This window comes from Delphinapterus leucas, chromosome 19 (assembly GCF_059928025.1).
Source record: "Delphinapterus leucas isolate spDelLeu-1000000601 "Yukka" chromosome 19, BTC_Dleu_Yukka2, whole genome shotgun sequence".
NCBI lineage: Eukaryota > Metazoa > Chordata > Mammalia > Artiodactyla > Monodontidae > Delphinapterus > Delphinapterus leucas.
Window position 1 is genome coordinate 28605819 of NC_143147.1, and position 27320 is coordinate 28633138.

Below are 27320 nucleotides of genomic sequence, written 5' to 3' on the forward strand. Positions count from 1 at the left end.
GCCGCCGGCTCCGCCCGCGCCGGGGCCCCGCTGCAGGCCCCGCCTCCTCAGGCCCCTCCCACCACGGCGCGCGCGCCGGAGGGGGCGCTCCCCGCCGGCCCGGCCCGCCAGGGGGCCAGAAGGCGGCCCTGGAAGGCAGCCGCACCCCAGACGCCCCCGGGGTGCCTGGCCCGGACCCAGGCTCCGCCGCGGGCCCGGTTGCCGTGCCTTCGGCCAGCGAGCCCGTCGACCTGCACCTGGCCGCCCCCACCGGCGCCCCGCCCCGGGGCCGCCACCTGTGTGCCGGTGGGTGTGTCCCTCCACAGCTCCCTCTGGCAAAAGCCCAGCCCCCGCCGTGTCGCCGCCGCGGCCGTGTGCGGGAGCGGGATCGAGGGCAGGGGCCGCTTCCCCGGGCCTGCCGGCCGCCAGGGGCGGGCTCCTGAGCTCGGCGGGTGGTGTGCGGGCAAGGGTGGCCTCGCCGGGGCTGTGGGGCCGTGGCGACACGATGGTGGCTCCCAGTGGCTTCGGGCCAGCTGCTGTCGGGCAGGAGGGCCGGCCCGGGATGCGGCCGGGCGGCGCCTAGCGCCGCGTGGTCGGGCAGGGGCGATGCCCAAGGGACCGCGGGCCCCGGGCCCTGAAGCCTCCGGGGCCACGTCCCTGTGAGCGACGGGCCGGATCTTGGGCGGGGCGCCAAGCGCCGAAGGGTTCGCTGGGTCACGCCCGCCCTCGGCTGGGAGGGGGTGGCCAAACCCTCCGCCTCCGCCACCGCCCGGTACCCGAGACCTCCGTTCCCCCTGCCTGGGCGGGCGACGGGGTCCTGCCGGGGCGGGCTGACCGCCAGGCTGGCGGTGAGGCGCAAGCGCCAGCGAAAGTGGGCCTCAAGAGGCAGCCCGCCGTCCCCGTCCCGTCTACGGCCATACCACCCTGAACGCGCCCGATCTCGTCTGATCTCGGAAGCTAAGCAGGGTCGGGCCTGGTTAGTACTTGGATGGGAGACCTCCTGGGAATACCGGGTGCTGTAGGCTTTTTGCCTCCCGCTCCGCCTTCTCCTTGAACTCGCCCGCGGGCGCTGGCCGCCGGCTCCGCCCGCGCCGGGGCTCCGCTGCAGGCCCCGCCTCCTCAGGCCCCTCGCACCACGGCGCGCGCGCCGGAGGGGGCGCTCCCCGCCGGCCCGGCCCGCCAGGCGGCCAGAAGGCGGCCCTGGAAGGCAGCCGCACCCCAGACGCCCCCGGGGTGCCTGGCCGGACCCAGGCTCCGCCGCGGGCCCGGTTGCCGTGCCTTCGGCCAGCGAGCCCGTCGACCTGCACCTGGCCGCCCCCACCGGCGCCCCGCCCCGGGGCCGCCACCTGTGTGCCGGTGGGTGTGTCCCTCCACAGCTCCCTCCGGCAAAAGCCCCGCCCCCGCCGTGTCGCCGCCGCGGCCGGGTGCGGGAGCGGGATCGAGAGCAGGGGCCGCTTCCCCGGGCCTGCCGGCCCCAGGGGCGGGCTCCTGAGCTCGGCGGGTGGTGTGCGGGCAAGGGTGGCCTCGCCGGGGCTGAGGGGCCGTGGCGACACGATGGTGGCTCCCAGTGGCTTCGGGCCAGCTGCTGTCGGGCAGGAGGGCCGGCCCGGGCTGCTGCCGGGCGGCGCCTAGCGCCGCGTGAGCGGGCAGGGGCGATGCCCAAGGGACCGCGGGCCCCGGGCCCTGAAGCCTCCGGGGCCACGTCCCTGTGAGCGACGGGCGGGATCTTGGCGGGGCGCCAAGCGCCGAAGTGTTCGCTGGGTCACGCCCGCCCTCGGCTGGGAGGGGGTGGCCAAACCCTCCGCCTCCGCCACCGCCCGGTACCCGAGACCTCCGTTCCCCCTGCCTGGGCGGGCGACGGGGTCCTGCCGGGGCGGGCTGACCGCCAGGCTGGCGGTGAGGCGCAAGCGCCAGCGAAAGTGGGCCTCAAGAGGCAGCCCGCCGTCCCCGCCCCCGTCTACGGCCATACCACCCTGAACGCGCCCGATCTCGTCTGATCTCGGAAGCTAAGCTGGGTCGGGCCTGGTTAGTACTTGGATGGGAGACCGCCTGGGAATACCGGGTGCTGTAGGCTTTTTGCCTCCCGCTCCGCCTTCTCCTTTAACTCGCCCGCGGGCGGTGGCCGCCGGCTCCGCCGGCGCCGGGGCCCCGCTGCAGGCCCCGCCTCCTCAGGCCCCTCCCACCACGGCGCGCGCGCCGGAGGGGGCGCTCCCCGCCGGCCCGGCCCGCCAGGCGGCCAGAAGGCGGCCCTGTAAGGCAGCCGCACCCCAGACGCCCCCGGGGTGCCTGGCCCGGACCCAGGCTCCGCCGCGGGCCCGGTTGCCGTCCCTTCGGCCAGCGAGCCCCTCGACCTGCACCTGGCCGCCCCCACCGGCGCCCCGCCCCGGGGCCGCCACCTGTGTGCCGGTGGGTGTGTCCCTCCACAGCTCCCTCCGGCAAAAGCCCCGCCCCCCGCCGTGTCGCCGCCGCGGCCGGGTGCGGGAGCGGGATCGAGGGCAGGGGCTGCTTCCCCGGGCCTGCCGGCCGCCAGGGGCGGGCTCCTGAGCCCGGCAGGTGGTGTGCGGGCAAGGGTGGCCTCGCCGGGGCTGAGGGGCCGTGGCGACACGATGGTGGCTCCCAGTGGCTTCGGGCCAGCTGCTGTCGGGCAGGAGTGCCGGCCCGGGTTGCGGCTGGGCGGCGCCTAGCGCCGCGTGGGCGGGCAGGGGCGATGCCCAAGGGACCGCGGGCCCCGGGCACTGAAGCCTCCGGGGCCACGTCCCTGTGAGCGACGGGCGGGATCTTGGCGGGGCGCCAAGCGCCGAAGGGTTCGCTGGGTCACGCCCGCCCTCGGCTGGGAGGGGGTGGCCAAACCCTCCGCCTCCGCCACCGCCCGGTACCCGAGACCTCCGTTCCCCCTGCCTGGGCGGGCGACGGGGTCCTGCCGGGGCGGGCTGACCGCCAGGCTGGCGGTGAGGCGCAAGCGCCAGCGAAAGTGGGCCTCAAGAGGCAGCCCGCCGTCCCCGCCCCCGTCTACGGCCATACTACCCTGAACGCGCCCGATCTCGTCTGATCTCGGAAGCTAAGCAGGGTCGGGCCTGGTTAGTACTTGGATGGGAGACCGCCTGGGAATACCGGGTGCTGTAGGCTTTTTGCCTCCCGCTCCGCCTTCTCCTTTAAATCGCCCGCGGGCGGTGGCCGCCGGCTCCGCCCGCGCCGGGGCCCCGCTGCAGGCCCCGCCTCCTCAGGCCCCTCCCACCACGGCACGCGCGCCGGAGGGGGCGCTCCCCGCCGGCCCGGCCCGCCAGGCGGCAAGAAGGCGGCCCTGGAAGGCAGCCGCACCCCAGACGCCCCCGGGGTGCCTGGCCCGGACCCAGGCTCCGCCGCGGGCCCGGTTGCCGTCCCTTCGGCCAGCGAGCCCGTCGACCTGCACCTGGCCGCCCCCACCGGCGCCCCGCCCCGGGGCCGCCACCTGTGTGCCGGTGGGTGTGTCCCTCCACAGCTCCCTCCGGCAAAAGCCCCGCCCCCCGCCGTGTCGCCGCCGCTGCCGGGTGCGGGAGCGGGATCGAGGGCAGGGGCCGCTTCCCCGGGCCTGCCGGCCGCCAGGGGCGGGCTCCTGAGCTCGGCGGGTGGTGTGCGGGCAAGGGTGGCCTCGCCGGGGCTGAGGGGCCGTGGCGACACGATGGTGGCTCCCAGTGGCTTCGTGCCAGCTGCTGTCGGGCAGGAGGGCCGGCCCGGGCTGCGGCTGGGCGGCGCCTAGCGCCGCGTGGGCGGGCAGGGGCGATGCCCAAGGGACCGCGGGCCCCGGGCCCTGAAGCCTCCGGGGCCACGTCCCTGTGAGCGACGGGCCGGATCTTGGGCGGGGCGCCTAGCGCCGAAGGGTTCGCTGGGTCACGCCCGCCCTCGGCTGGGAGGGGGTGGCCAAACCCTCCGCCTCCGCCACCGCCCGGTACCCGAGACCTCCGTTCCCCCTGCCTGGGCGGGCGACGGGGTCCTGCCGGGGCGGGCTGACCGCCAGGCTGGCGGTGAGGCGCAAGCGCCAGCGAAAGTGGGCCTCAAGAGGCAGCCCGCCGTCCCCGCCCCCGTCTACGGCCATACCACCCTGAACGCGCCCGATCTCGTCTGATCTCGGAAGCTAAGCAGGGTCGGGCCTGGTTAGTACTTGGATGGGAGACCGCCTGGGAATACCGGGTGCTGTAGGATTTTTGCCTCCCGCTCCGCCTTCTCCTTTAAATCGCCCGCGGGCGGTGGACGCCGGCTCCGCCCGCGCCGGGGCCCCGCTGCAGGCCCCGCCTCCTCAGGCCCCTCCCACCACGGCGCGCGCGCCGGAGGGGGCGCTCCCCGCCAGCACGGCCCGCCAGGCAGCCAGAAGGCGGCCCTGGAAGGCAGCCGCACCCCAGACGCCCCCGGGGTGCCTGGCCCGGACCCAGGCTCCGCCGCGGGCCCGGTTGCCGTGCCTTCGGCCAGCGAGCCCGTCGACCTGCACCTGGCCGCCCCCACCGGCGCCCCGCCCCGGGGCCGCCACCTGTGTGCCGGTGGGTGTGTCCCTCCACAGCTCCCTCTGGCAAAAGCCCAGCCCCCGCCGTGTCGCCGCCGCGGCCGTGTGCGGGAGCGGGATCGAGGGCAGGGGCCGCTTCCCCGGGCCTGCCGGCCGCCAGGGGCGGGCTCCTGAGCTCGGCGGGTGGTGTGCGGGCAAGGGTGGCCTCGCCGGGGCTGTGGGGCCGTGGCGACACGATGGTGGCTCCCAGTGGCTTCGGGCCAGCTGCTGTCGGGCAGGAGGGCCGGCCCGGGATGCGGCCGGGCGGCGCCTAGCGCCGCGTGGTCGGGCAGGGGCGATGCCCAAGGGACCGCGGGCCCCGGGCCCTGAAGCCTCCGGGGCCACGTCCCTGTGAGCGACGGGCCGGATCTTGGGCGGGGCGCCAAGCGCCGAAGGGTTCGCTGGGTCACGCCCGCCCTCGGCTGGGAGGGGGTGGCCAAACCCTCCGCCTCCGCCACCGCCCGGTACCCGAGACCTCCGTTCCCCCTGCCTGGGCGGGCGACGGGGTCCTGCCGGGGCGGGCTGACCGCCAGGCTGGCGGTGAGGCGCAAGCGCCAGCGAAAGTGGGCCTCAAGAGGCAGCCCGCCGTCCCCGTCCCGTCTACGGCCATACCACCCTGAACGCGCCCGATCTCGTCTGATCTCGGAAGCTAAGCAGGGTCGGGCCTGGTTAGTACTTGGATGGGAGACCTCCTGGGAATACCGGGTGCTGTAGGCTTTTTGCCTCCCGCTCCGCCTTCTCCTTGAACTCGCCCGCGGGCGCTGGCCGCCGGCTCCGCCCGCGCCGGGGCTCCGCTGCAGGCCCCGCCTCCTCAGGCCCCTCGCACCACGGCGCGCGCGCCGGAGGGGGCGCTCCCCGCCGGCCCGGCCCGCCAGGCGGCCAGAAGGCGGCCCTGGAAGGCAGCCGCACCCCAGACGCCCCCGGGGTGCCTGGCCCGGACCCAGGCTCCGCCGCGGGCCCGGTTGCCGTGCCTTCGGCCAGCGAGCCCGTCGACCTGCACCTGGCCGCCCCCACCGGCGCCCCGCCCCGGGGCCGCCACCTGTGTGCCGGTGGGTGTGTCCCTCCACAGCTCCCTCCGGCAAAAGCCCCGCCCCCGCCGTGTCGCCGCCGCGGCCGGGTGCGGGAGCGGGATCGAGAGCAGGGGCCGCTTCCCCGGGCCTGCCGGCCCCAGGGGCGGGCTCCTGAGCTCGGCGGGTGGTGTGCGGGCAAGGGTGGCCTCGCCGGGGCTGAGGGGCCGTGGCGACACGATGGTGGCTCCCAGTGGCTTCGGGCCAGCTGCTGTCGGGCAGGAGGGCCGGCCCGGGCTGCGGCCGGGCGGCGCCTAGCGCCGCGTGAGCGGGCAGGGGCGATGCCCAAGGGACCGCGGGCCCCGGGCCCTGAAGCCTCCGGGGCCACGTCCCTGTGAGCGACGGGCGGGATCTTGGCGGGGCGCCAAGCGCCGAAGTGTTCGCTGGGTCACGCCCACCCTCGGCTGGGAGGGGGTGGCCAAACCCTCCGCCTCCGCCACCGCCCGGTACCCGAGACCTCCGTTCCCCCTGCCTGGGCGGGCGACGGGGTCCTGCCGGGGCGGGCTGACCGCCAGGCTGGCGGTGAGGCGCAAGCGCCAGCGAAAGTGGGCCTCAAGAGGCAGCCCGCCGTCCCCGCCCCCGTCTACGGCCATACCACCCTGAACGCGCCCGATCTCGTCTGATCTCGGAAGCTAAGCAGGGTCGGGCCTGGTTAGTACTTGGATGGGAGACCGCCTGGGAATACCGGGTGCTGTAGGCTTTTTGCCTCCCGCTCCGCCTTCTCCTTTAACTCGCCCGCGGGCGGTGGCCGCCGGCTCCGCCGGCGCCGGGGCCCCGCTGCAGGCCCCGCCTCCTCAGGCCCCTCCCACCACGGCGCGCGCGCCGGAGGGGGCGCTCCCCGCCGGCCCGGCCCGCCAGGCGGCCAGAAGGCGGCCCTGGAAGGCAGCCGCACCCCAGACGCCCCCGGGGTGCCTGGCCCGGACCCAGGCTCCGCCGCGGGCCCGGTTGCCGTCCCTTCGGCCAGCGAGCCCCTCGACCTGCACCTGGCCGCCCCCACCGGCGCCCCGCCCCGGGGCCGCCACCTGTGTGCCGGTGGGTGTGTCCCTCCACAGCTCCCTCCGGCAAAAGCCCCGCCCCCCGCCGTGTCGCCGCCGCGGCCGGGTGCGGGAGCGGGATCGAGGGCAGGGGCTGCTTCCCCGGGCCTGCCGGCCGCCAGGGGCGGGCTCCTGAGCCCGGCAGGTGGTGTGCGGGCAAGGGTGGCCTCGCCGGGGCTGAGGGGCCGTGGCGACACGATGGTGGCTCCCAGTGGCTTCGGGCCAGCTGCTGTCGGGCAGGAGGGCCGGCCCGGGTTGCGGCTGGGCGGCGCCTAGCGCCGCGTGGGCGGGCAGGGGCGATGCCCAAGGGACCGCGGGCCCCGGGCACTGAAGCCTCCGGGGCCACGTCCCTGTGAGCGACGGGCGGGATCTTGGCGGGGCGCCAAGCGCCGAAGGGTTCGCTGGGTCACGCCCGCCCTCGGCTGGGAGGGGGTGGCCAAACCCTCCGCCTCCGCCACCGCCCGGTACCCGAGACCTCCGTTCCCCCTGCCTGGGCGGGCGACGGGGTCCTGCCGGGGCGGGCTGACCGCCAGGCTGGCGGTGAGGCGCAAGCGCCAGCGAAAGTGGGCCTCAAGAGGCAGCCCGCCGTCCCCGCCCCCGTCTACGGCCATACTACCCTGAACGCGCCCGATCTCGTCTGATCTCGGAAACTAAGCAGGGTCGGGCCTGGTTAGTACTTGGATGGGAGACCGCCTGGGAATACCGGGTGCTGTAGGCTTTTTGCCTCCCGCTCCGCCTTCTCCTTTAACTCGCCCGCGGGCGGTGGCCGCCGGCTCCGCCCGCGCCGGGGCCCCGCTGCAGGCCCCGCCTCCTCAGGCCCCTCCCACCACGGCACGCGCGCCGGAGGGGGCGCTCCCCGCCGGCCCGGCCCGCCAGGCGGCCAGAAGGCGGCCCTGGAAGGCAGCCGCACCCCAGACGCCCCCGGGGTGCCTGGCCCGGACCCAGGCTCCGCCGCGGGCCCGGTTGCCGTCCCTTCGGCCAGCGAGCCCGTCGACCTGCACCTGGCCGCCCCCACCGGCGCCCCGCCCCGGGGCCGCCACCTGTGTGCCGGTGGCTGTGTCCCTCCACAGCTCCCTCCGGCAAAAGCCCCGCCCCCCGCCGTGTCGCCGCCGCTGCCAGGTGCGGGAGCGGGATCGAGGGCAGGGGCCGCTTCCCCGGGCCTGCCGGCCGCCAGGGGCGGGCTCCTGAGCTCGGCGGGTGGTGTGCGGGCAAGGGTGGCCTCGCCGGGGCTGAGGGGCCGTGGCGACACGATGGTGGCTCCCAGTGGCTTCGGGCCAGCTGCTGTCGGGCAGGAGGGCCGGCCCGGGTTGCGGCTGGGCGGCGCCTAGCGCCGCGTGGGCGGGCAGGGGCGATGCCCAAGGGACCGCGGGCCCCGGGCACTGAAGCCTCCGGGGCCACGTCCCTGTGAGCGACGGGCGGGATCTTGGCGGGGCGCCAAGCGCCGAAGGGTTCGCTGGGTCACGCCCGCCCTCGGCTGGGAGGGGGTGGCCAAACCCTCCGCCTCCGCCACCGCCCGGTACCCGAGACCTCCGTTCCCCCTGCCTGGGCGGGCGACGGGGTCCTGCCGGGGCGGGCTGACCGCCAGGCTGGCGGTGAGGCGCAAGCGCCAGCGAAAGTGGGCCTCAAGAGGCAGCCCGCCGTCCCCGCCCCCGTCTACGGCCATACTACCCTGAACGCGCCCGATCTCGTCTGATCTCGGAAGCTAAGCAGGGTCGGGCCTGGTTAGTACTTGGATGGGAGACCGCCTGGGAATACCGGGTGCTGTAGGCTTTTTGCCTCCCGCTCCGCCTTCTCCTTTAAATCGCCCGCGGGCGGTGGCCGCCGGCTCCGCCCGCGCCGGGGCCCCGCTGCAGGCCCCGCCTCCTCAGGCCCCTCCCACCACGGCACGCGCGCCGGAGGGGGCGCTCCCCGCCGGCCCGGCCCGCCAGGCGGCAAGAAGGCGGCCCTGGAAGGCAGCCGCACCCCAGACGCCCCCGGGGTGCCTGGCCCGGACCCAGGCTCCGCCGCGGGCCCGGTTGCCGTCCCTTCGGCCAGCGAGCCCGTCGACCTGCACCTGGCCGCCCCCACCGGCGCCCCGCCCCGGGGCCGCCACCTGTGTGCCGGTGGGTGTGTCCCTCCACAGCTCCCTCCGGCAAAAGCCCCGCCCCCCGCCGTGTCGCCGCCGCTGCCGGGTGCGGGAGCGGGATCGAGGGCAGGGGCCGCTTCCCCGGGCCTGCCGGCCGCCAGGGGCGGGCTCCTGAGCTCGGCGGGTGGTGTGCGGGCAAGGGTGGCCTCGCCGGGGCTGAGGGGCCGTGGCGACACGATGGTGGCTCCCAGTGGCTTCGTGCCAGCTGCTGTCGGGCAGGAGGGCCGGCCCGGGCTGCGGCTGGGCGGCGCCTAGCGCCGCGTGGGCGGGCAGGGGCGATGCCCAAGGGACCGCGGGCCCCGGGCCCGGAAGCCTCCGGGGCCACGTCCCTGTGAGCGACGGGCCGGATCTTGGGCGGGGCGCCTAGCGCCGAAGGGTTCGCTGGGTCACGCCCGCCCTCGGCTGGGAGGGGGTGGCCAAACCCTCCGCCTCCGCCACCGCCCGGTACCCGAGACCTCCGTTCCCCCTGCCTGGGCGGGCGACGGGGTCCTGCCGGGGCGGGCTGACCGCCAGGCTGGCGGTGAGGCGCAAGCGCCAGCGAAAGTGGGCCTCAAGAGGCAGCCCGCCGTCCCCGCCCCCGTCTACGGCCATACCACCCTGAACGCGCCCGATCTCGTCTGATCTCGGAAGCTAAGCAGGGTCGGGCCTGGTTAGTACTTGGATGGGAGACCGCCTGGGAATACCGGGTGCTGTAGGATTTTTGCCTCCCGCTCCGCCTTCTCCTTTAAATCGCCCGCGGGCGGTGGACGCCGGCTCCGCCCGCGCCGGGGCCCCGCTGCAGGCCCCGCCTCCTCAGGCCCCTCCCACCACGGCGCGCGCGCCGGAGGGGGCGCTCCCCGCCAGCCCGGCCCGCCAGGCGGCCAGAAGGCGGCCCTGGAAGGCAGCCGCACCCCAGACGCCCCCGGGGTGCCTGGCCCGGACCCAGGCTCCGCCGCGGGCCCGGTTGCCGTGCCTTCGGCCAGCGAGCCCGTCGACCTGCACCTGGCCGCCCCCACCGGCGCCCCGCCCCGGGGCCGCCACCTGTGTGCCGGTGGGTGTGTCCCTCCACAGCTCCCTCTGGCAAAAGCCCAGCCCCCGCCGTGTCGCCGCCGCGGCCGTGTGCGGGAGCGGGATCGAGGGCAGGGGCCGCTTCCCCGGGCCTGCCGGCCGCCAGGGGCGGGCTCCTGAGCTCGGCGGGTGGTGTGCGGGCAAGGGTGGCCTCGCCGGGGCTGTGGGGCCGTGGCGACACGATGGTGGCTCCCAGTGGCTTCGGGCCAGCTGCTGTCGGGCAGGAGGGCCGGCCCGGGATGCGGCCGGGCGGCGCCTAGCGCCGCGTGGTCGGGCAGGGGCGATGCCCAAGGGACCGCGGGCCCCGGGCCCTGAAGCCTCCGGGGCCACGTCCCTGTGGGCGACGGGCCGGATCTTGGGCGGGGCGCCAAGCGCCGAAGGGTTCGCTGGGTCACGCCCGCCCTCGGCTGGGAGGGGGTGGCCAAACCCTCCGCCTCCGCCACCGCCCGGTACCCGAGACCTCCGTTCCCCCTGCCTGGGCGGGCGACGGGGTCCTGCCGGGGCGGGCTGACCGCCAGGCTGGCGGTGAGGCGCAAGCGCCAGCGAAAGTGGGCCTCAAGAGGCAGCCCGCCGTCCCCGTCCCGTCTACGGCCATACCACCCTGAACGCGCCCGATCTCGTCTGATCTCGGAAGCTAAGCAGGGTCGGGCCTGGTTAGTACTTGGATGGGAGACCTCCTGGGAATACCGGGTGCTGTAGGCTTTTTGCCTCCCGCTCCGCCTTCTCCTTGAACTCGCCCGCGGGCGCTGGCCGCCGGCTCCGCCCGCGCCGGGGCTCCGCTGCAGGCCCCGCCTCCTCAGGCCCCTCGCACCACGGCGCGCGCGCCGGAGGGGGCGCTCCCCGCCGGCCCGGCCCGCCAGGCGGCCAGAAGGCGGCCCTGGAAGGCAGCCGCACCCCAGACGCCCCCGGGGTGCCTGGCCCGGACCCAGGCTCCGCCGCGGGCCCGGTTGCCGTGCCTTCGGCCAGCGAGCCCGTCGACCTGCACCTGGCCGCCCCCACCGGCGCCCCGCCCCGGGGCCGCCACCTGTGTGCCGGTGGGTGTGTCCCTCCACAGCTCCCTCCGGCAAAAGCCCCGCCCCCGCCGTGTCGCCGCCGCGGCCGGGTGCGGGAGCGGGATCGAGAGCAGGGGCCGCTTCCCCGGGCCTGCCGGCCCCAGGGGCGGGCTCCTGAGCTCGGCGGGTGGTGTGCGGGCAAGGGTGGCCTCGCCGGGGCTGAGGGGCCGTGGCGACACGATGGTGGCTCCCAGTGGCTTCGGGCCAGCTGCTGTCGGGCAGGAGGGCCGGCCCGGGCTGCGGCCGGGCGGCGCCTAGCGCCGCGTGAGCGGGCAGGGGCGATGCCCAAGGGACCGCGGGCCCCGGGCCCTGAAGCCTCCGGGGCCACGTCCCTGTGAGCGACGGGCGGGATCTTGGCGGGGCGCCAAGCGCCGAAGTGTTCGCTGGGTCACGCCCGCCCTCGGCTGGGAGGGGGTGGCCAAACCCTCCGCCTCCGCCACCGCCCGGTACCCGAGACCTCCGTTCCCCCTGCCTGGGCGGGCGACGGGGTCCTGCCGGGGCGGGCTGACCGCCAGGCTGGCGGTGAGGCGCAAGCGCCAGCGAAAGTGGGCCTCAAGAGGCAGCCCGCCGTCCCCGCCCCCGTCTACGGCCATACCACCCTGAACGCGCCCGATCTCGTCTGATCTCGGAAGCTAAGCAGGGTCGGGCCTGGTTAGTACTTGGATGGGAGACCGCCTGGGAATACCGGGTGCTGTAGGCTTTTTGCCTCCCGCTCCGCCTTCTCCTTTAACTCGCCCGCGGGCGGTGGCCGCCGGCTCCGCCGGCGCCGGGGCCCCGCTGCAGGCCCCGCCTCCTCAGGCCCCTCCCACCACGGCGCGCGCGCCGGAGGGGGCGCTCCCCGCCGGCCCGGCCCGCCAGGCGGCCAGAAGGCGGCCCTGGAAGGCAGCCGCACCCCAGACGCCCCCGGGGTGCCTGGCCCGGACCCAGGCTCCGCCGCGGGCCCGGTTGCCGTCCCTTCGGCCAGCGAGCCCCTCGACCTGCACCTGGCCGCCCCCACCGGCGCCCCGCCCCGGGGCCGCCACCTGTGTGCCGGTGGGTGTGTCCCTCCACAGCTCCCTCCGGCAAAAGCCCCGCCCCCCGCCGTGTCGCCGCCGCGGCCGGGTGCGGGAGCGGGATCGAGGGCAGGGGCTGCTTCCCCGGGCCTGCCGGCCGCCAGGGGCGGGCTCCTGAGCCCGGCAGGTGGTGTGCGGGCAAGGGTGGCCTCGCCGGGGCTGAGGGGCCGTGGCGACACGATGGTGGCTCCCAGTGGCTTCGGGCCAGCTGCTGTCGGGCAGGAGGGCCGGCCCGGGTTGCGGCTGGGCGGCGCCTAGCGCCGCGTGGGCGGGCAGGGGCGATGCCCAAGGGACCGCGGGCCCCGGGCACTGAAGCCTCCGGGGCCACGTCCCTGTGAGCGACGGGCGGGATCTTGGCGGGGCGCCAAGCGCCGAAGGGTTCGCTGGGTCACGCCCGCCCTCGGCTGGGAGGGGGTGGCCAAACCCTCCGCCTCCGCCACCGCCCGGTACCCGAGACCTCCGTTCCCCCTGCCTGGGCGGGCGACGGGGTCCTGCCGGGGCGGGCTGACCGCCAGGCTGGCGGTGAGGCGCAAGCGCCAGCGAAAGTGGGCCTCAAGAGGCAGCCCGCCGTCCCCGCCCCCGTCTACGGCCATACTACCCTGAACGCGCCCGATCTCGTCTGATCTCGGAAGCTAAGCAGGGTCGGGCCTGGTTAGTACTTGGATGGGAGACCGCCTGGGAATACCGGGTGCTGTAGGCTTTTTGCCTCCCGCTCCGCCTTCTCCTTTAACTCGCCCGCGGGCGGTGGCCGCCGGCTCCGCCCGCGCCGGGGCCCCGCTGCAGGCCCCGCCTCCTCAGGCCCCTCCCACCACGGCACGCGCGCCGGAGGGGGCGCTCCCCGCCGGCCCGGCCCGCCAGGCGGCCAGAAGGCGGCCCTGGAAGGCAGCCGCACCCCAGACGCCCCCGGGGTGCCTGGCCCGGACCCAGGCTCCGCCGCGGGCCCGGTTGCCGTCCCTTCGGCCAGCGAGCCCGTCGACCTGCACCTGGCCGCCCCCACCGGCGCCCCGCCCCGGGGCCGCCACCTGTGTGCCGGTGGGTGTGTCCCTCCACAGCTCCCTCCGGCTAAAGCCCCGCCCCCCGCCGTGTCGCCGCCGCTGCCGGGTGCGGGAGCGGGATCGAGGGCAGGGGCCGCTTCCCCGGGCCTGCCGGCCGCCAGGGGCGGGCTCCTGAGCTCGGCGGGTGGTGTGCGGGCAAGGGTGGCCTCGCCGGGGCTGAGGGGCCATGGCGACACGATGGTGGCTCCCAGTGGCTTCGGGCCAGCTGCTGTCGGGCAGGAGGGCCGGCCCGGGCTGCGGCTGGGCGGCGCCTAGCGCCGCGTGGGCGGGCAGGGGCGATGCCCAAGGCACCGCGGGCCCCGGGCCCCGAAGCCTCCGGGGCCACGTCCCTGTGAGCGACGGGCCGGATCTTGGGCGGGGCGCCAAGCGCCGAAGGGTTCGCTGGGTCACGCCCGCCCTCGGCTGGGAGGGGGTGGCCAAACCCTCCGCCTCCGCCACCGCCCGGTACCCGAGACATCCGTTCCCCCTGCCTGGGCGGGCGACGGGGTCCTGCTGGGGCGGGCTGACCGCCAGGCTGGCGGTGAGGCGCAAGCGCCAGCGAAAGTGGGCCTCAAGAGGCAGCCCGCCGTCCCCGCCCCCGTCTACGGCCATACTACCCTGAACGCGCCCGATCTCGTCTGATCTCGGAAGCTAAGCAGGGTCGGGCCTGGTTAGTACTTGGATGGGAGACCGCCTGGGAATACCGGGTGTTGTAGGCTTTTTGCCTCCCGCTCCGCCTTCTCCTTTAACTCGCCCGCGGGCGGTGGCCGCCGGCTCCGCCCGCGCCGGGGCCCCGCTGCAGGCCCCGCCTCCTCAGGCCCCTCCCACCACGGCGCGCGCGCCGGAGGGTGCGCTCCCCGCCGGCCCGGCCCGCCTGGCGGCCAGAAGGCGGCCCTGGAAGGCAGCCGCACCCCAGACGCCCCCGGGGTGCCTGGCCCGGACCCAGGCTCCGCCGCGGGCCCGGTTGCCGTCCCTTCGGCCAGCGAGCCCGTCGACCTGCACCTGGCCGCCCCCACCGGCGCCCCGCCACGGGGCCGCCACCTGTGTGCCGGTGGGTGTGTCCCTCCACAGCTCCCTCCGGCAAAAGCCCCGCCCCCCGCCGTGTCGCCGCCGCTGCCGGGTGCGGGAGCGGGATCGAGGGCAGGGGCCGCTTCCCCGGGCCTGCCGGCCGCCAGGGGCGGGCTCCTGATCTCGGCGGGTGGTGTGCGGGCAAGGGTGGCCTCGCCGGGGCTGAGGGGCCGTGGCGACACGATGGTGGCTCCCAGTGGCTTCGGGCCAGCTGCTGTCGGGCAGGAGGGCCGGCCCGGGCTGCGGCTGGGCGGCGCCTAGCGCCGCGTGGGCGGGCAGGTGCGATGCCCAAGGGACCGCGGGCTCCGGGCCCTGAAGCCTCCGGGGCCACGTCCATGTGAGCGACGGGCCGGATCTTGGGCGGGGCGCCAAGCGCGGAAGGGTTCGCTGGGTCACGCCCGCCCTCGGCTGGGAGGGGGTGGCCAAACCCTCCGCCTCCGCCACCGCCCGGTACCCGAGACCTCCGTTCCCCCTGCCTGGGCGGGCGACGTGGTCCTGCCGGGGCGGGCTGACCGCCAGGCTGGCGGTGAGGCGCAAGCGCCAGCGAAAGTGGGCCTCAAGAGGCAGCCCGCCGTCCCCGCCCCCGTCTACGGCCATACCACCCTGAACGCGCCCGATCTCGTCTGATCTCGGAAGCTAAGCAGGGTCGGGCCTGGTTAGTACTTGGATGGGAGACCGCCTGGGAATACCGGGTGCTGTAGGCTTTTTGCCTCCCGCTCCGCCTTCTCCTTTAACTCGCCCGCGGGCGGTGGCCGCCGGCTCCGCCCGCGCCGGGGCCCCGCTGCAGGCCCCGCCTCCTCAGGCCCCTCCCACCACGGCGCGCGCGCCGGAGGGGGCGCTCCCCGCCGGCCCGGCCAGAAGGCGGCCCTGGAAGGCAGCCGCACCCCAGACGCCCCGGGGTGCCTGGCCCGGACCCAGGCTCCGCCGCGGGCCCGGTTGCCTTCCCTTCGGCCAGCGAGCCCCTCGACCTGCACCTGGCCGCCCCCACCGGCGCCCCGCCCCGGGGCCGCCACCTGTGTGCCGGTGGGTGTGTCCCTCCACAGCTCCCTCCGGCAAAAGCCCCGCCCCCCGCCGTGTCACCGCCGCGGCCGGGCGCGGGAGCGGGATCGAGGGCAGGGGCCGCTTCCCCTGGCCTGCCGGCCGCCAGGGGCGGGCTACTGAGCCCGGCGGGTGGTGTGCGGGCAAGGGTGGCCTCGCCGGGGCTGAGGGGCCGTGGCGACACGATGGTGGCTCCCAGTGGCTTCGGGCCAGCTGCTGTCGGGCAGGAGGGCCGGCCCGGGCTGCGGCTGGGCGGCTCCTAGCGCCGCGTCGGCGGGCAGGGGCGATGCCCAAGGGACCGCGGGCCCCGGGCCCTGAAGCCTCCGGGGCCACGTCCCTGTGAGCGACGGGCCGGATCTTGGGCGGGGCGCCAAGCGCCGAAGGGTTCGCTGGGTCACGCCCGCCCTCGTCTGGGAGGGTGTGGCCAAACCCTCCGCCTCCGCCACCGCCCGGTACCCGAGACCTCCGTTCCCCCTGCCTGGGCGGGCGACGGGTTCCTGCCGGGGCGGGCTGACCGCCAGGCTGGCGGTGAGGCGCAAGCGACAGCGAAAGTGGGCCTCAGGAGGCAGCCCGCCGTCCCCGCCCCCGTCTACGGCCATACCACCCTGAACGCGCCCGATCTCGTCTGATCTCGGAAGCTAAGCAGGGTCGGGCCTGGTTAGTACTTGGATGGGAGACCGCCTGGGAATACCGGGTGCTGTAGGCTTTTTGCCTCCTGCTCCGCCTTCTCCTTTAACTCGCCCGCGGGCGGTGGCCGCCGGCTCCGCCCGCGCCGGGGCCCCGCTGCAGGCCCCGCCTCCTCAGGCCCCTCCCACCACGGCGCGCGCGCCGGAGGGGGCGCTCCCCGCCGGCCCGGCCCGCCAGGCGGCCAGAAGGCGGCCCTGGAAGGCAGCCGCACCCCAGACGCCCCCGGGGTGCCTGGCCCGGACCCAGGCTCCGCCGCGGGCCCGGTTGCCGTCCCTTCGGCCAGCGAGCCCGTCGACCTGCACCTGGCCGCCCCCACCGGCGCCCCGCCCCGGGGCCGCCACCTGTGTGCCGGTGGGTGTGTCCCGCCACAGCTCCCTCCGGCAAAAGCCCCGCCCCCCGCCGTGTCGCCGCCGCTGCCGGGTGCGGGAGCGGGATCGAGGGCAGGGGCCGCTTCCCCGGGCCTGCCGGCCGCCAGGGGCGGGCTCCTGAGCTCGGCGGGTGGTGTGCGTGCAAGGGTGGCCTCGCCGGGGCTGAGGGGCCGTGGCGACACGATGGTGGCTCCCAGTGGCTTCGGGCCAGCTGCTGTCGGGCAGGAGGGCCGGCCCGGGCTGCGGCTGGGCGGCGCCTAGCGCCGCGTGGGCGGGCAGGGGCGATGCCGAAGGCACCGCGGGCCCCGGGCCCTGAAGCCTCCGGGGCCACGTCCCTGTGAGCGACGGGCCGGATCTTGGGCGGGGCGCCAAGCGCCGAAGGGTTCGCTGGGTCACGCCCGCCCTCGGCTGGGAGGGGGTGGCCAAACCCTCCGCCTCCGCCACCGCCCGGTACCCGAGACCTCCGTTCCCCCTGCCTGGGCGGGCGACGGGGTCCTGCCGGGGCGGGCTGACCGCCAGGCTGGCGGTGAGGCGCAAGCGCCAGCGAAAGTGGGCCTCAAGAGGCAGCCCGCCGTCCCCGCCCCCGTCTACGGCCATACCACCCTGAACGCGCCCGATCTCGTCTGATCTCGGAAGCTAAGCAGGGTCGGGCCTGGTTAGTACTTGGATGGGAGACCGCCTGGGAATACCGGGTGCTGTAGGGTTTTTGCCTCCCGCTCCGCCTTCTCCTTTAACTCGCCCGCGGGCGGTGGCCGCCGGCTCCGCCCGCGCCGGGGCCCCGCTGCAGGCCCCGCCTCCTCAGGCCCCTCCCACCACGGCGCGCGCGCCGGAGGGGGCGCTCCCCGCCAGCCCGGCCCGCCAGGCGGCCAGAAGGCGGCCCTGGAAGGCAGCCGCACCCCAGACGCCCCCGGGGTGCCTGGCCCGGACCCAGGCTCCGCCGCGGGCCCGATTGCCGTGCCTTCCGCCAGCGAGCCCCTCGACCTGCACCTGGCCGCCCCCACCGGCGCCCCGCCCCGGGGCCGCCACCTGTGTGCCGGTGGGTGTGTCCCTCCACAGCTCCCTCCGGCAAAAGCCCCGCCCCCCGCCGTGTCGCCGCCGCGGCCGTGTGCGGGAGCGGGATCGAGGGCAGGGGCCGCTTCCCCGGGCCTGCCGGCCGCCAGGGGCGGGCTCCTGAGCTCGGCGGGTGGTGTGCGGGCAAGGGTGGCCTCGCCGGGGCTGAGGGGCCGTGGCGACACGATGGTGGCTCCCAGTGGCTTCGGGCCAGCTGCTGTCGGGCAGGAGGGCCGGCCCGGGCTGCGGCTGGGCGGCGCCTAGCGCCGCGTGGGCGGGCAGGGGCGATGCCCAAGGGACCGCGGGCCCCGGGCACTGAAGCCTCCGGGGCCACGTCCCTGTGAGCGACGGGCGGGATCTTGGCGGGGCGCCAAGCGCCGAAGAGTTCACTGGGTCACGCCCGCCCTCGGCTGGGAGGGGGTGGCCAAACCCTCCGCCTCCGCCACCGCCCGGTACCCGAGACCTCCGTTCCCCCTGCCTGGGCGGGCGACGGGGTCCTGCCAGGGCGGGCTGACCTCCAGGCTGGCGGTGAGGCGCAAGCGCCAGCGAAATTGGGCCTCAAGAGGCAGCCCGCCGTCCCCGCCCCCGTCTACGGCCATACCACCCTGGACGCGCCCGATCTCGTCTGATCTCGGAAGCTAAGCAGGGTCGGGCCTGGTTAGTACTTGGATGGGAGACCGCCTGGGAATACCGGGTGCTGTAGGCTTTTTGCCTCCCGCTCCGCCTTCTCCTTTAACTCGCCCGCGGGCGGTGGCCGCCGGCTCCGCCCGCGCCGGGGCCCCGCTGCAGGCCCCGCCTCCTCAGGCCCCTCCCACCACGGCGCGCGCGCCGGAGGGGGCGCTCCCCGCCAGCCCGGCCCGCCAGGCGGCCAGAAGGCGGCCCTGGAAGGCAGCCGCACCCCAGACGCCCCCGGGGTGCCTGGCCCGGACCCAGGCTCCGCCGCGGGCCCGGTTGCCGTCCCTTCGGCCAGCGAGCCCGTCGACCTGCACCTGGCCGCCCCCACCGGCGCCCCGCCCCGGGCCGCCACCTGTGTGCCGGTGGGTGTGTCCCGCCACAGCTCCCTCCGGCAAAAGCCCCGCCCCCCGCCGTGTCGCCGCCGCTGCCGGGTGCGGGAGCGGGATCGAGGGCAGGGGCCGCTTCCCCGGGCCTGCCGGCCGCCAGGGGCGGGCTCCTGAGCTCGGCGGGTGGTGTGCGTGCAAGGGTGGCCTCGCCGGGGCTGAGGGGCCGTGGCGACACGATGGTGGCTCCCAGTGGCTTCGGGCCAGCTGCTGTCGGGCAGGAGGGCCGGCCCGGGCTGCGGCTGGGCGGCGCCTAGCGCCGCGTGGGCGGGCAGGGGCGATGCCCAAGGCACCGCGGGCCCCGGGCCCTGAAGCCTCCGGGGCCACGTCCCTGTGAGCGACGGGCCGGATCTTGGGCGGGGCGCCAAGCGCCGAAGGGTTCGCTGGGTCACGCCCGCCCTCGGCTGGGAGGGGGTGGCCAAACCCTCCGCCTCCGCCACCGCCCGGTACCCGAGACCTCCGTTCCCCCTGCCTGGGCGGGCGACGGGGTCCTGCCGGGGCGGGCTGACCGCCAGGCTGGCGGTGAGGCGCAAGCGCCAGCGAAATTGGGCCTCAAGAGGCAGCCCGCCGTCCCCGCCCCCGTCTACGGCCATACCACCCTGGACGCGCCCGATCTCGTCTGATCTCGGAAGCTAAGCAGGGTCGGGCCTGGTTAGTACTTGGATGGGAGACCGCCTGGGAATACCGGGTGCTGTAGGCTTTTTGCCTCCCGCTCCGCCTTCTCCTTTAACTCGCCCGCGGGCGGTGGCCGCCGGCTCCGCCCGCGCCGGGGCCCCGCTGCAGGCCCCGCCTCCTCAGGCCCCTCCCACCACGGCGCGCGCGCCGGAGGGGGCGCTCCCCGCCAGCCCGGCCCGCCAGGCGGCCAGAAGGCGGCCCTGGAAGGCAGCCGCACCCCAGACGCCCCCGGGGTGCCTGGCCCGGACCCAGGCTCCGCCGCGGGCCCGGTTGCCGTCCCTTCGGCCAGCGAGCCCGTCGACCTGCACCTGGCCGCCCCCACCGGCGCCCCGCCCCGGGGCCGCCACCTGTGTGCCGGTGGGTGTGTCCCGCCACAGCTCCCTCCGGCAAAAGCCCCGCCCCCCGCCGTGTCGCCGCCGCTGCCGGGTGCGGGAGCGGGATCGAGGGCAGGGGCCGCTTCCCCGGGCCTGCCGGCCGCCAGGGGCGGGCTCCTGAGCTCGGCGGGTGGTGTGCGTGCAAGGGTGGCCTCGCCGGGGCTGAGGGGCCGTGGCGACACGATGGTGGCTCCCAGTGGCTTCGGGCCAGCTGCTGTCGGGCAGGAGGGCCGGCCCGGGCTGCGGCTGGGCGGCGCCTAGCGCCGCGTGGGCGGGCAGGGGCGATGCCCAAGGCACCGCGGGCCCCGGGCCCTGAAGCCTCCGGGGCCACGTCCCTGTGAGCGACGGGCCGGATCTTGGGCGGGGCGCCAAGCGCCGAAGGGTTCGCTGGGTCACGCCCGCCCTCGGCTGGGAGGGGGTGGCCAAACCCTCCGCCTCCGCCACCGCCCGGTACCCGAGCATTCCGTTCCCCCTGCCTGGGCGGGCGACGGGGTCCTGCCGGGGCGGGCTGACCGCCAGGCTGGCGGTGAGGCGCAAGCGCCAGCGAAAGTGGGCCTCAAGAGGCAGCCCGCCGTCCCCGCCCCCGTCTACGGCCATACCACCCTGAACGCGCCCGATCTCGTCTGATCTCGGAAGCTAAGCAGGGTCGGGCCTGGTTAGTACTTGGATGGGAGACCGCCTGGGAATACCGGGTGCTGTAGGGTTTTTGCCTCCCGCTCCGCCTTCTCCTTTAACTCGCCCGCGGGCGGTGGCCGCCGGCTCCGCCCGCGCCGGGGCCCCGCTGCAGGCCCCGCCTCCTCAGGCCCCTCCCACCACGGCGCGCGCGCCGGAGGGGGCGCTCCCCGCCAGCCCGGCCCGCCAGGCGGCCAGAAGGCGGCCCTGGAAGGCAGCCGCACCCCAGACGCCCCCGGGGTGCCTGGCCCGGACCCAGGCTCCGCCGCGGGCCCGATTGCCGTGCCTTCCGCCAGCGAGCCCCTCGACCTGCACCTGGCCGCCCCCACCGGCGCCCCGCCCCGGGGCCGCCACCTGTGTGCCGGTGGGTGTGTCCCTCCACAGCTCCCTCCGGCAAAAGCCCCGCCCCCCGCCGTGTCGCCGCCGCGGCCGTGTGCGGGAGCGGGATCGAGGGCAGGGGCCGCTTCCCCGGGCCTGCCGGCCGCCAGGGGCGGGCTCCTGAGCTCGGCGGGTGGTGTGCGGGCAAGGGTGGCCTCGCCGGGGCTGAGGGGCCGTGGCGACACGATGGTGGCTCCCAGTGGCTTCGGGCCAGCTGCTGTCGGGCAGGAGGGCCGGCCCGGGCTGCGGCTGGGCGGCGCCTAGCGCCGCGTGGGCGGGCAGGGGCGATGCCCAAGGGACCGCGGGCCCCGGGCACTGAAGCCTCCGGGGCCACGTCCCTGTGAGCGACGGGCGGGATCTTGGCGGGGCGCCAAGCGCCGAAGAGTTCACTGGGTCACGCCCGCCCTCGGCTGGGAGGGGGTGGCCAAACCCTCCGCCTCCGCCACCGCCCGGTACCCGAGACCTCCGTTCCCCCTGCCTGGGCGGGCGACGGGGTCCTGCCAGGGCGGGCTGACCTCCAGGCTGGCGGTGAGGCGCAAGCGCCAGCGAAATTGGGCCTCAAGAGGCAGCCCGCCGTCCCCGCCCCCGTCTACGGCCATACCACCCTGGACGCGCCCGATCTCGTCTGATCTCGGAAGCTAAGCAGGGTCGGGCCTGGTTAGTACTTGGATGGGAGACCGCCTGGGAATACCGGGTGCTGTAGGCTTTTTGCCTCCCGCTCCGCCTTCTCCTTTAACTCGCCCGCGGGCGGTGGCCGCCGGCTCCGCCCGCGCCGGGGCCCCGCTGCAGGCCCCGCCTCCTCAGGCCCCTCCCACCACGGCGCGCGCGCCGGAGGGGGCGCTCCCCGCCAGCCCGGCCCGCCAGGCGGCCAGAAGGCGGCCCTGGAAGGCAGCCGCACCCCAGACGCCCCCGGGGTGCCTGGCCCGGACCCAGGCTCCGCCGCGGGCCCGATTGCCGTGCCTTCCGCCAGCGAGCCCCTCGACCTGCACCTGGCCGCCCCCACCGGCGCCCCGCCCCGGGGCCGCCACCTGTGTGCCGGTGGGTGTGTCCCTCCACAGCTCCCTCCGGCAAAAGCCCCGCCCCCCGCCGTGTCGCCGCCGCGGCCGTGTGCGGGAGCGGGATCGAGGGCAGGGGCCGCTTCCCCGGGCCTGCCGGCCGCCAGGGGCGGGCTCCTGAGCTCGGCGGGTGGTGTGCGGGCAAGGGTGGCCTCGCCGGGGCTGAGGGGCCGTGGCGACACGATGGTGGCTCCCAGTGGCTTCGGGCCAGCTGCTGTCGGGCAGGAGGGCCGGCCCGGGCTGCGGCTGGGCGGCGCCTAGCGCCGCGTGGGCGGGCAGGGGCGATGCCCAAGGGACCGCGGGCCCCGGGCACTGAAGCCTCCGGGGCCACGTCCCTGTGAGCGAACGGCGGGATCTTGGCGGGGCGCCAAGCGCCGAAGAGTTCACTGGGTCACGCCCGCCCTCGGCTGGGAGGGGGTGGCCAAACCTCCGCCTCCGCCACCGCCCGGTACCCGAGACCTCCGTTCCCCCTGCCTGGGCGGGCGACGGGGTCCTGCCAGGGCGGGCTGACCTCCAGGCTGGCGGTGAGGCGCAAGCGCCAGCGAAAGTGGGCCTCAAGAGGCAGCCCGCCGTCCCCGCCCCCGTCTACGGCCATACCACCCTGGACGCGCCCGATCTCGTCTGATCTCGGAAGCTAAGCAGGGTCGGGCCTGGTTAGTACTTGGATGGGAGACCGCCTGGGAATACCGGGTGCTGTAGGCTTTTTGCCTCCCGCTCCGCCTTCTCCTTTAACTCGCCCGCGGGCGGTGGCCGCCGGCTCCGCCCGCGCCGGGGCCCCGCTGCAGGCCCCGCCTCCTCAGGCCCCTCCCACCACGGCGCGCGCGCCGGAGGGGGCGCTCCCCGCCGGCCCGGCCAGAAGGCGGCCCTGGAAGGCAGCCGCACCCCAGACGCCCCGGGGTGCCTGGCCCGGACCCAGGCTCCGCCGCGGGCCCGGTTGCCGTCCCTTTGGCCAGCGAGCCCCTCGACCTGCACCTGGCCGCCCCCACCGGCGCCCCGCCCCGGGGCCGCCACCTGTGTGCCGGTGGGTGTGTCCCTCCACAGCTCCCTCCGGCAAAAGCCCCGCCCCCCGCCGTGTCACCGCCGCGGCCGGGTGCGGGAGCGGGATCGAGGGCAGGGGCCGCTTCCCCTGGCCTGCCGGCCGCCAGGGGCGGGCTACTGAGCCCGGCGTGTGGTGTGCGGGCAAGGGTGGCCTCGCCGGGGCTGAGGGGCCGTGGCGACACGATGGTGGCTCCCAGTGGCTTCGGGCCAGCTGCTGTCGGGCAGGAGGGCCGGCCCGGGCTGCGGCTGGGCGGCTCCTAGCGCCGCGTCGGCGGGCAGGGGCGATGCCCAAGGGACCGCGGGCCCCGGGCCCTGAAGCCTCCGCGGCCACGTCCCTGTGAGCGACGGGCCGGATCTTGGGCGGGGCGCCAAGCGCCGAAGGGTTCGCTGGGTCACGCCCGCCCTCGGCTGGGAGGGGGTGGCCAAACCCTCCGCCTCCGCCACCGCCCGGTACCCGAGACCTCCGTTCCCCCTGCCTGGGCGGGCGACGGGTTCCTGCCGGGGCGGGCTGACCGCCAGGCTGGCGGTGAGGCGCAAGCGACAGCGAAAGTGGGCCTCAGGAGGCAGCCCGCCGTCCCCGCCCCCGTCTACGGCCATACCACCCTGAACGCGCCCGATCTCGTCTGATCTCGGAAGCTAAGCAGGGTCGGGCCTGGTTAGTACTTGGATGGGAGACCGCCTGGGAATACCGGGTGCTGTAGGCTTTTTGCCTCCTGCTCCGCCTTCTCCTTTAACTCGCCCGCGGGCGGTGGCCGCCGGCTCCGCCCGCGCCGGGGCCCCGCTGCAGGCCCCGCCTCCTCAGGCCCCTCCCACCACGGCGCGCGCGCCGGAGGGGGCGCTCCCCGCCGGCCCGGCCCGCCAGGCGGCCAGAAGGCGGCCCTGGAAGGCAGCCGCACCCCAGACGCCCCCGGGGTGCCTGGCCCGGACCCAGGCTCCGCCGCGGGCCCGGTTGCCGTCCCTTCGGCCAGCGAGCCCCTCGACCTGCACCTGGCCGCCCCCACCGGCGCCCCGCCCCGGGGCCGCCACCTGTGTGCCGGTGGGTGTGTCCCTCCACAGCTCCCTCCGGCAAAAGCCCCGCCCCCCGCCGTGTCGCCGCCGCGGCCGGGTGCGGGAGCGGGATCGAGGGCAGGGGCCGCTTCCCCGGGCCTGCCGGCCGCCAGGGGCGGGCTCCTGAGCTCGGCGGGTGGTGTGCGGGCAAGGGTGGCCTCGCCGGGGCTGAGGGGCCGTGGCGACACGATGGTGGCTCCCAGTGGCTTCGGGCCAGCTGCTGTCGGGCAGGAGGGCCGGCCCGGGCTGCGGCTGGGCGGCGCCTAGCGCCGCGTGGGCGGGCAGGGTCGATGCCCAAGGGACCGCGGGCCCCGGGCCCTGAAGCCTCCGGGGCCACGTCCCTGTGAGCGACGGGCCGGATCTTGGGCGGGGCGCCAAGCGCGGAAGGGTTCGCTGGGTCACGCCCGCCCTCGGCTGGGAGGGGGTGGCCAAACCCTCCGCCTCCGCCACCGCCCGGTACCCGAGACCTCCGTTCCCCCTGCCTGGGCGGGCGACGTGGTCCTGCCGGGGCGGGCTGACCGCCAGGCTGGCGGTGAGGCGCAAGCGCCAGCGAAAGTGGGCCTCAAGAGGCAGCCCGCCGTCCCCGCCCCCGTCTACGGCCATACCACCCTGAACGCGCCCGATCTCGTCTGATCTCGGAAGCTAAGCAGGGTCGGGCCTGGTTAGTACTTGGATGGGAGACCGCCTGGGAATACCGGGTGCTGTAGGCTTTTTGCCTCCCGCTCCGCCTTCTCCTTTAACTCGCCCGCGGGCGGTGGCCGCCGGCTCCGCCCGCGCCGGGGCCCCGCTGCAGGCCCCGCCTCCTCAGGCCCCTCCCACCACGGCGCGCGCGCCGGAGGGGGCGATCCCCGCCGGCCCGGCCAGAAGGCGGCCCTGGAAGGCAGCCGCACCCCAGACGCCCCCGGGGTGCCTGGCCCGGACCCAGGCTCCGCCGCGGGCCCGGTTGCCGTCCCTTCGGCCAGCGAGCCCCTCGACCTGCACATGGCCGCCCCCACCGGCGCCCCGCCCCGGGGCCGCCACCTGTGTGCCGGTGGGTGTGTCCCTCCACAGCTCCCTCCGGCAAAAGCCCCGCCCCCCGCCGTGTCGCCGCCGCGGCCGGGTGCGGGAGCGGGATCGAGGGCAGGGGCCGCTTCCCCGGGCCTGCCAGCCGCCAGGGGCGGGCTCCTGAGCTCGGCGGGTGGTGTGCGGGCAAGGGTGGCCTCGCCGGGGCTGAGGGGCCGTGGCGACACGATGGTGGCTCCCAGTGGCTTCGGGCCAGCTGCTGTCGGGCAGGAGGGCCGGCCCGGGCTGCGGCCGGGCGGCGCCTAGCGCCGCGTGGGTGGACAGGGGCGATGCCCAAGGGACCGCGGGCCCCGGGCCCTGAAGCCTCCGGGGCCACGTCCCTGTGAGCGACGGGCCGGATCTTGGGCGGGGCGCCAAGCGCCGAAGGGTTCGCTGGGTCACGCCCGCCCTCGGCTGGGAGGGGGTGGCCAAACCCTCCGCCTCCGCCACCGCCCGGTACCCGAGACCTCCGTTCCCCCTGCCTGGGCGGGCGACGGGTTCCTGCCGGGGCGGGCTGACCGCCAGGCTGGCGGTGAGGCGCAAGCGACAGCGAAAGTGGGCCTCAGGAGGCAGCCCGCCGTCCCCGCCCCCGTCTACGGCCATACCACCCTGAACGCGCCCGATCTCGTCTGATCTCGGAAGCTAAGCAGGGTCGGGCCTGGTTAGTACTTGGATGGGAGACCACCTGGGAATACCGGGTGCTGTAGGCTTTTTGCCTCCTGCTCCGCCTTCTCCTTTAACTCGCCCGCGGGCGGTGGCCGCCGGCTCCGCCCGCGCCGGGGCCCCGCTGCAGGCCCCGCCTCCTCAGGCCCCTCCCACCACGGCGCGCGCGCCGTAGGGGGCGCTCCCCGCCGGCCCGGCCCGCCAGGCGGCCAGAAGGCGGCCCTGGAAGGCAGCCGCACCCCAGACGCCCCCGGGGTGCCTGGCCCGGACCCAGGCTCCGCCGCGGGCCCGGTTGCCGTCCCTTCGGCCAGCGAGCCCGTCGACCTGCACCTGGCCGCCCCCACCGGCGCCCCGCCCCGGGGCCGCCACCTGTGTGCCGGTGGGTGTGTCCCTCCACAGCTCCCTCCGGCAAAAGCCCCGCCCCCCGCCGTGTCGCCGCCGCGGCCGGGTGCGGGAGCGGGATCGAGGGCAGGGGCCGCTTCCCCGGGCCTGCCGGCCGCCAGGGGCGGGCTCCTGAGCTCGGCGGGTGGTGTGCGGGCAAGGGTGGCCTCGCCGGGGCTGAGGGGCCGTGGCGACACGATGGTGGCTCCCAGTGGCTTCGGGCCAGCTGCTGTCGGGCAGGAGGGCCGGCCCGGGCTGCGGCTGGGCGGCGCCTAGCGCCGCGTGGGCGGGCAGGGGCGATGCCCAAGGGACCGCGGGCCCCGGGCCCTGAAGCCTCCGGGGCCACGTCCCTGTGAGCGACGGGCCGGATCTTGGGCGGGGCGCCAAGCGCGGAAGGGTTCGCTGGGTCACGCCCGCCCTCGGCTGGGAGGGGGTGGCCAAACCCTCCGCCTCCGCCACCGCCCGGTACCCGAGACCTCCGTTCCCCCTGCCTGGGCGGGCGACGTGGTCCTGCCGGGGCGGGCTGACCGCCAGGCTGGCGGTGAGGCGCAAGCGCCAGCGAAAGTGGGCCTCAAGAGGCAGCCCGCCGTCCCCGCCCCCGTCTACGGCCATACCACCCTGAACGCGCCCGATCTCGTCTGATCTCGGAAGCTAAGCAGGGTCGGGCCTGGTTAGTACTTGGATGGGAGACCGCCTGGGAATACCGGGTGCTGTAGGCTTTTTGCCTCCCGCTCCGCCTTCTCCTTTAACTCGCCCGCGGGCGGTGGCCGCCGGCTCCGCCCGCGCCGGGGCCCCGCTGCAGGCCCCGCCTCCTCAGGCCCCTCCCACCACGGCGCGCGCGCCGGAGGGGGCGATCCCCGCCGGCCCGGCCAGAAGGCGGCCCTGGAAGGCAGCCGCACCCCAGACGCCCCCGGGGTGCCTGGCCCGGACCCAGGCTCCGCCGCGGGCCCGGTTGCCGTCCCTTCGGCCAGCGAGCCCGTCGACCTGCACCTGGCCGCCCCCACCGGCGCCCCCCCCGGGGCCGCCACCTGTGTGCCGGTGGGTGTGTCCCTCCACAGCTCCCTCCGGCAAAAGCCCCGCCCCCCGCCGTGTCGCCGCCGCTGCCGGGTGCGGGAGCGGGATCGAGGGCAGGGGCCGCTTCCCCGGGCCTGCCGGCCGCCAGGGGCGGGCTCCTGAGCTCGGCGGGTGGTGTGCGGGCAAGGGTGGCCTCGCCGGGGCTGAGGGGCCGTGGCGACACGATGGTGGCTCCCAGTGGCTTCGTGCCAGCTGCTGTCGGGCAGGAGGGCCGGCCCGGGCTGCGGCTGGGCGGCGCCTAGCGCCGCGTGGGCGGGCAGGGGCGATGCCCAAGGGACCGCGGGCCCCGGGCCCTGAAGCCTCCGGGGCCACGTCCCTGTGAGCGACGGGCCGGATCTTGGGCGGGGCGCCTAGCGCCGAAGGGTTCGCTGGGTCACGCCCGCCCTCGGCTGGGAGGGGGTGGCCAAACCCTCCGCCTCCGCCACCGCCCGGTACCCGAGACCTCCGTTCCCCCTGCCTGGGCGGGCGACGGGGTCCTGCCGGGGCGGGCTGACCGCCAGGCTGGCGGTGAGGCGCAAGCGCCAGCGAAAGTGGGCCTCAAGAGGCAGCCCGCCGTCCCCGCCCCCGTCTACGGCCATACCACCCTGAACGCGCCCGATCTCGTCTGATCTCGGAAGCTAAGCAGGGTCGGGCCTGGTTAGTACTTGGATGGGAGACCGCCTGGGAATACCGGGTGCTGTAGGATTTTTGCCTCCCGCTCCGCCTTCTCCTTTAAATCGCCCGCGGGCGGTGGACGCCGGCTCCGCCCGC

The 27320-nt window shown here is 76.9% G+C and overlaps 26 non-coding genes across 26 annotated transcripts; all 26 read left to right on the forward strand.

Moving 5' to 3' along the window:
- Positions 1 to 885: 885 nt before the first annotated feature.
- On the forward strand, positions 886 to 1004 carry LOC149745281 (5S ribosomal RNA). The gene has a single exon (XR_016390760.1). It is a non-coding gene; the product is annotated as a 5S ribosomal RNA (ribosomal RNA).
- A 930-nt stretch (positions 1005 to 1934) lies between these two features.
- On the forward strand, positions 1935 to 2053 carry LOC149745282 (5S ribosomal RNA). The gene has a single exon (XR_016389889.1). It is a non-coding gene; the product is annotated as a 5S ribosomal RNA (ribosomal RNA).
- A 933-nt stretch (positions 2054 to 2986) lies between these two features.
- On the forward strand, positions 2987 to 3105 carry LOC149745283 (5S ribosomal RNA). The gene has a single exon (XR_016389789.1). It is a non-coding gene; the product is annotated as a 5S ribosomal RNA (ribosomal RNA).
- A 934-nt stretch (positions 3106 to 4039) lies between these two features.
- Positions 4040 to 4158, forward strand: LOC149745284 (5S ribosomal RNA). The gene has a single exon (XR_016389928.1). It is a non-coding gene; the product is annotated as a 5S ribosomal RNA (ribosomal RNA).
- Positions 4159 to 5090: 932 nt separating this feature from the next.
- LOC149745285 (5S ribosomal RNA) lies at positions 5091 to 5209 on the forward strand. The gene has a single exon (XR_016390771.1). It is a non-coding gene; the product is annotated as a 5S ribosomal RNA (ribosomal RNA).
- Positions 5210 to 6140: 931 nt separating this feature from the next.
- LOC149745286 (5S ribosomal RNA) lies at positions 6141 to 6259 on the forward strand. Its single transcript, XR_016390659.1, has one exon. It is a non-coding gene; the product is annotated as a 5S ribosomal RNA (ribosomal RNA).
- Positions 6260 to 7192: 933 nt separating this feature from the next.
- LOC149745287 (5S ribosomal RNA) lies at positions 7193 to 7311 on the forward strand. Its single transcript, XR_016390255.1, has one exon. It is a non-coding gene; the product is annotated as a 5S ribosomal RNA (ribosomal RNA).
- Positions 7312 to 8244: 933 nt separating this feature from the next.
- Positions 8245 to 8363, forward strand: LOC149745288 (5S ribosomal RNA). Its single transcript, XR_016389790.1, has one exon. It is a non-coding gene; the product is annotated as a 5S ribosomal RNA (ribosomal RNA).
- A 934-nt stretch (positions 8364 to 9297) lies between these two features.
- Positions 9298 to 9416, forward strand: LOC149745289 (5S ribosomal RNA). Its single transcript, XR_016389929.1, has one exon. It is a non-coding gene; the product is annotated as a 5S ribosomal RNA (ribosomal RNA).
- Positions 9417 to 10348: 932 nt separating this feature from the next.
- On the forward strand, positions 10349 to 10467 carry LOC149745290 (5S ribosomal RNA). The gene has a single exon (XR_016390782.1). It is a non-coding gene; the product is annotated as a 5S ribosomal RNA (ribosomal RNA).
- A 931-nt stretch (positions 10468 to 11398) lies between these two features.
- On the forward strand, positions 11399 to 11517 carry LOC149745291 (5S ribosomal RNA). Its single transcript, XR_016390660.1, has one exon. It is a non-coding gene; the product is annotated as a 5S ribosomal RNA (ribosomal RNA).
- Positions 11518 to 12450: 933 nt separating this feature from the next.
- Positions 12451 to 12569, forward strand: LOC149745292 (5S ribosomal RNA). Its single transcript, XR_016389791.1, has one exon. It is a non-coding gene; the product is annotated as a 5S ribosomal RNA (ribosomal RNA).
- A 934-nt stretch (positions 12570 to 13503) lies between these two features.
- Positions 13504 to 13622, forward strand: LOC149745293 (5S ribosomal RNA). Its single transcript, XR_016390159.1, has one exon. It is a non-coding gene; the product is annotated as a 5S ribosomal RNA (ribosomal RNA).
- Positions 13623 to 14556: 934 nt separating this feature from the next.
- On the forward strand, positions 14557 to 14675 carry LOC149745294 (5S ribosomal RNA). Its single transcript, XR_016390662.1, has one exon. It is a non-coding gene; the product is annotated as a 5S ribosomal RNA (ribosomal RNA).
- A 921-nt stretch (positions 14676 to 15596) lies between these two features.
- On the forward strand, positions 15597 to 15715 carry LOC149745295 (5S ribosomal RNA). Its single transcript, XR_016390663.1, has one exon. It is a non-coding gene; the product is annotated as a 5S ribosomal RNA (ribosomal RNA).
- A 934-nt stretch (positions 15716 to 16649) lies between these two features.
- Positions 16650 to 16768, forward strand: LOC149745296 (5S ribosomal RNA). Its single transcript, XR_016390009.1, has one exon. It is a non-coding gene; the product is annotated as a 5S ribosomal RNA (ribosomal RNA).
- A 933-nt stretch (positions 16769 to 17701) lies between these two features.
- LOC149745297 (5S ribosomal RNA) lies at positions 17702 to 17820 on the forward strand. Its single transcript, XR_016389629.1, has one exon. It is a non-coding gene; the product is annotated as a 5S ribosomal RNA (ribosomal RNA).
- Positions 17821 to 18753: 933 nt separating this feature from the next.
- Positions 18754 to 18872, forward strand: LOC149745298 (5S ribosomal RNA). Its single transcript, XR_016389640.1, has one exon. It is a non-coding gene; the product is annotated as a 5S ribosomal RNA (ribosomal RNA).
- A 934-nt stretch (positions 18873 to 19806) lies between these two features.
- LOC149745299 (5S ribosomal RNA) lies at positions 19807 to 19925 on the forward strand. Its single transcript, XR_016390010.1, has one exon. It is a non-coding gene; the product is annotated as a 5S ribosomal RNA (ribosomal RNA).
- A 933-nt stretch (positions 19926 to 20858) lies between these two features.
- Positions 20859 to 20977, forward strand: LOC149745300 (5S ribosomal RNA). Its single transcript, XR_016389651.1, has one exon. It is a non-coding gene; the product is annotated as a 5S ribosomal RNA (ribosomal RNA).
- Positions 20978 to 21909: 932 nt separating this feature from the next.
- LOC149745301 (5S ribosomal RNA) lies at positions 21910 to 22028 on the forward strand. Its single transcript, XR_016389662.1, has one exon. It is a non-coding gene; the product is annotated as a 5S ribosomal RNA (ribosomal RNA).
- A 921-nt stretch (positions 22029 to 22949) lies between these two features.
- LOC149745302 (5S ribosomal RNA) lies at positions 22950 to 23068 on the forward strand. The gene has a single exon (XR_016390664.1). It is a non-coding gene; the product is annotated as a 5S ribosomal RNA (ribosomal RNA).
- Positions 23069 to 24002: 934 nt separating this feature from the next.
- LOC149745303 (5S ribosomal RNA) lies at positions 24003 to 24121 on the forward strand. The gene has a single exon (XR_016390665.1). It is a non-coding gene; the product is annotated as a 5S ribosomal RNA (ribosomal RNA).
- Positions 24122 to 25043: 922 nt separating this feature from the next.
- LOC149745304 (5S ribosomal RNA) lies at positions 25044 to 25162 on the forward strand. Its single transcript, XR_016390606.1, has one exon. It is a non-coding gene; the product is annotated as a 5S ribosomal RNA (ribosomal RNA).
- Positions 25163 to 26096: 934 nt separating this feature from the next.
- On the forward strand, positions 26097 to 26215 carry LOC149745305 (5S ribosomal RNA). The gene has a single exon (XR_016390666.1). It is a non-coding gene; the product is annotated as a 5S ribosomal RNA (ribosomal RNA).
- Positions 26216 to 27136: 921 nt separating this feature from the next.
- Positions 27137 to 27255, forward strand: LOC149745306 (5S ribosomal RNA). Its single transcript, XR_016389930.1, has one exon. It is a non-coding gene; the product is annotated as a 5S ribosomal RNA (ribosomal RNA).
- The last annotated feature ends 65 nt before the right edge of the window (positions 27256 to 27320 follow it).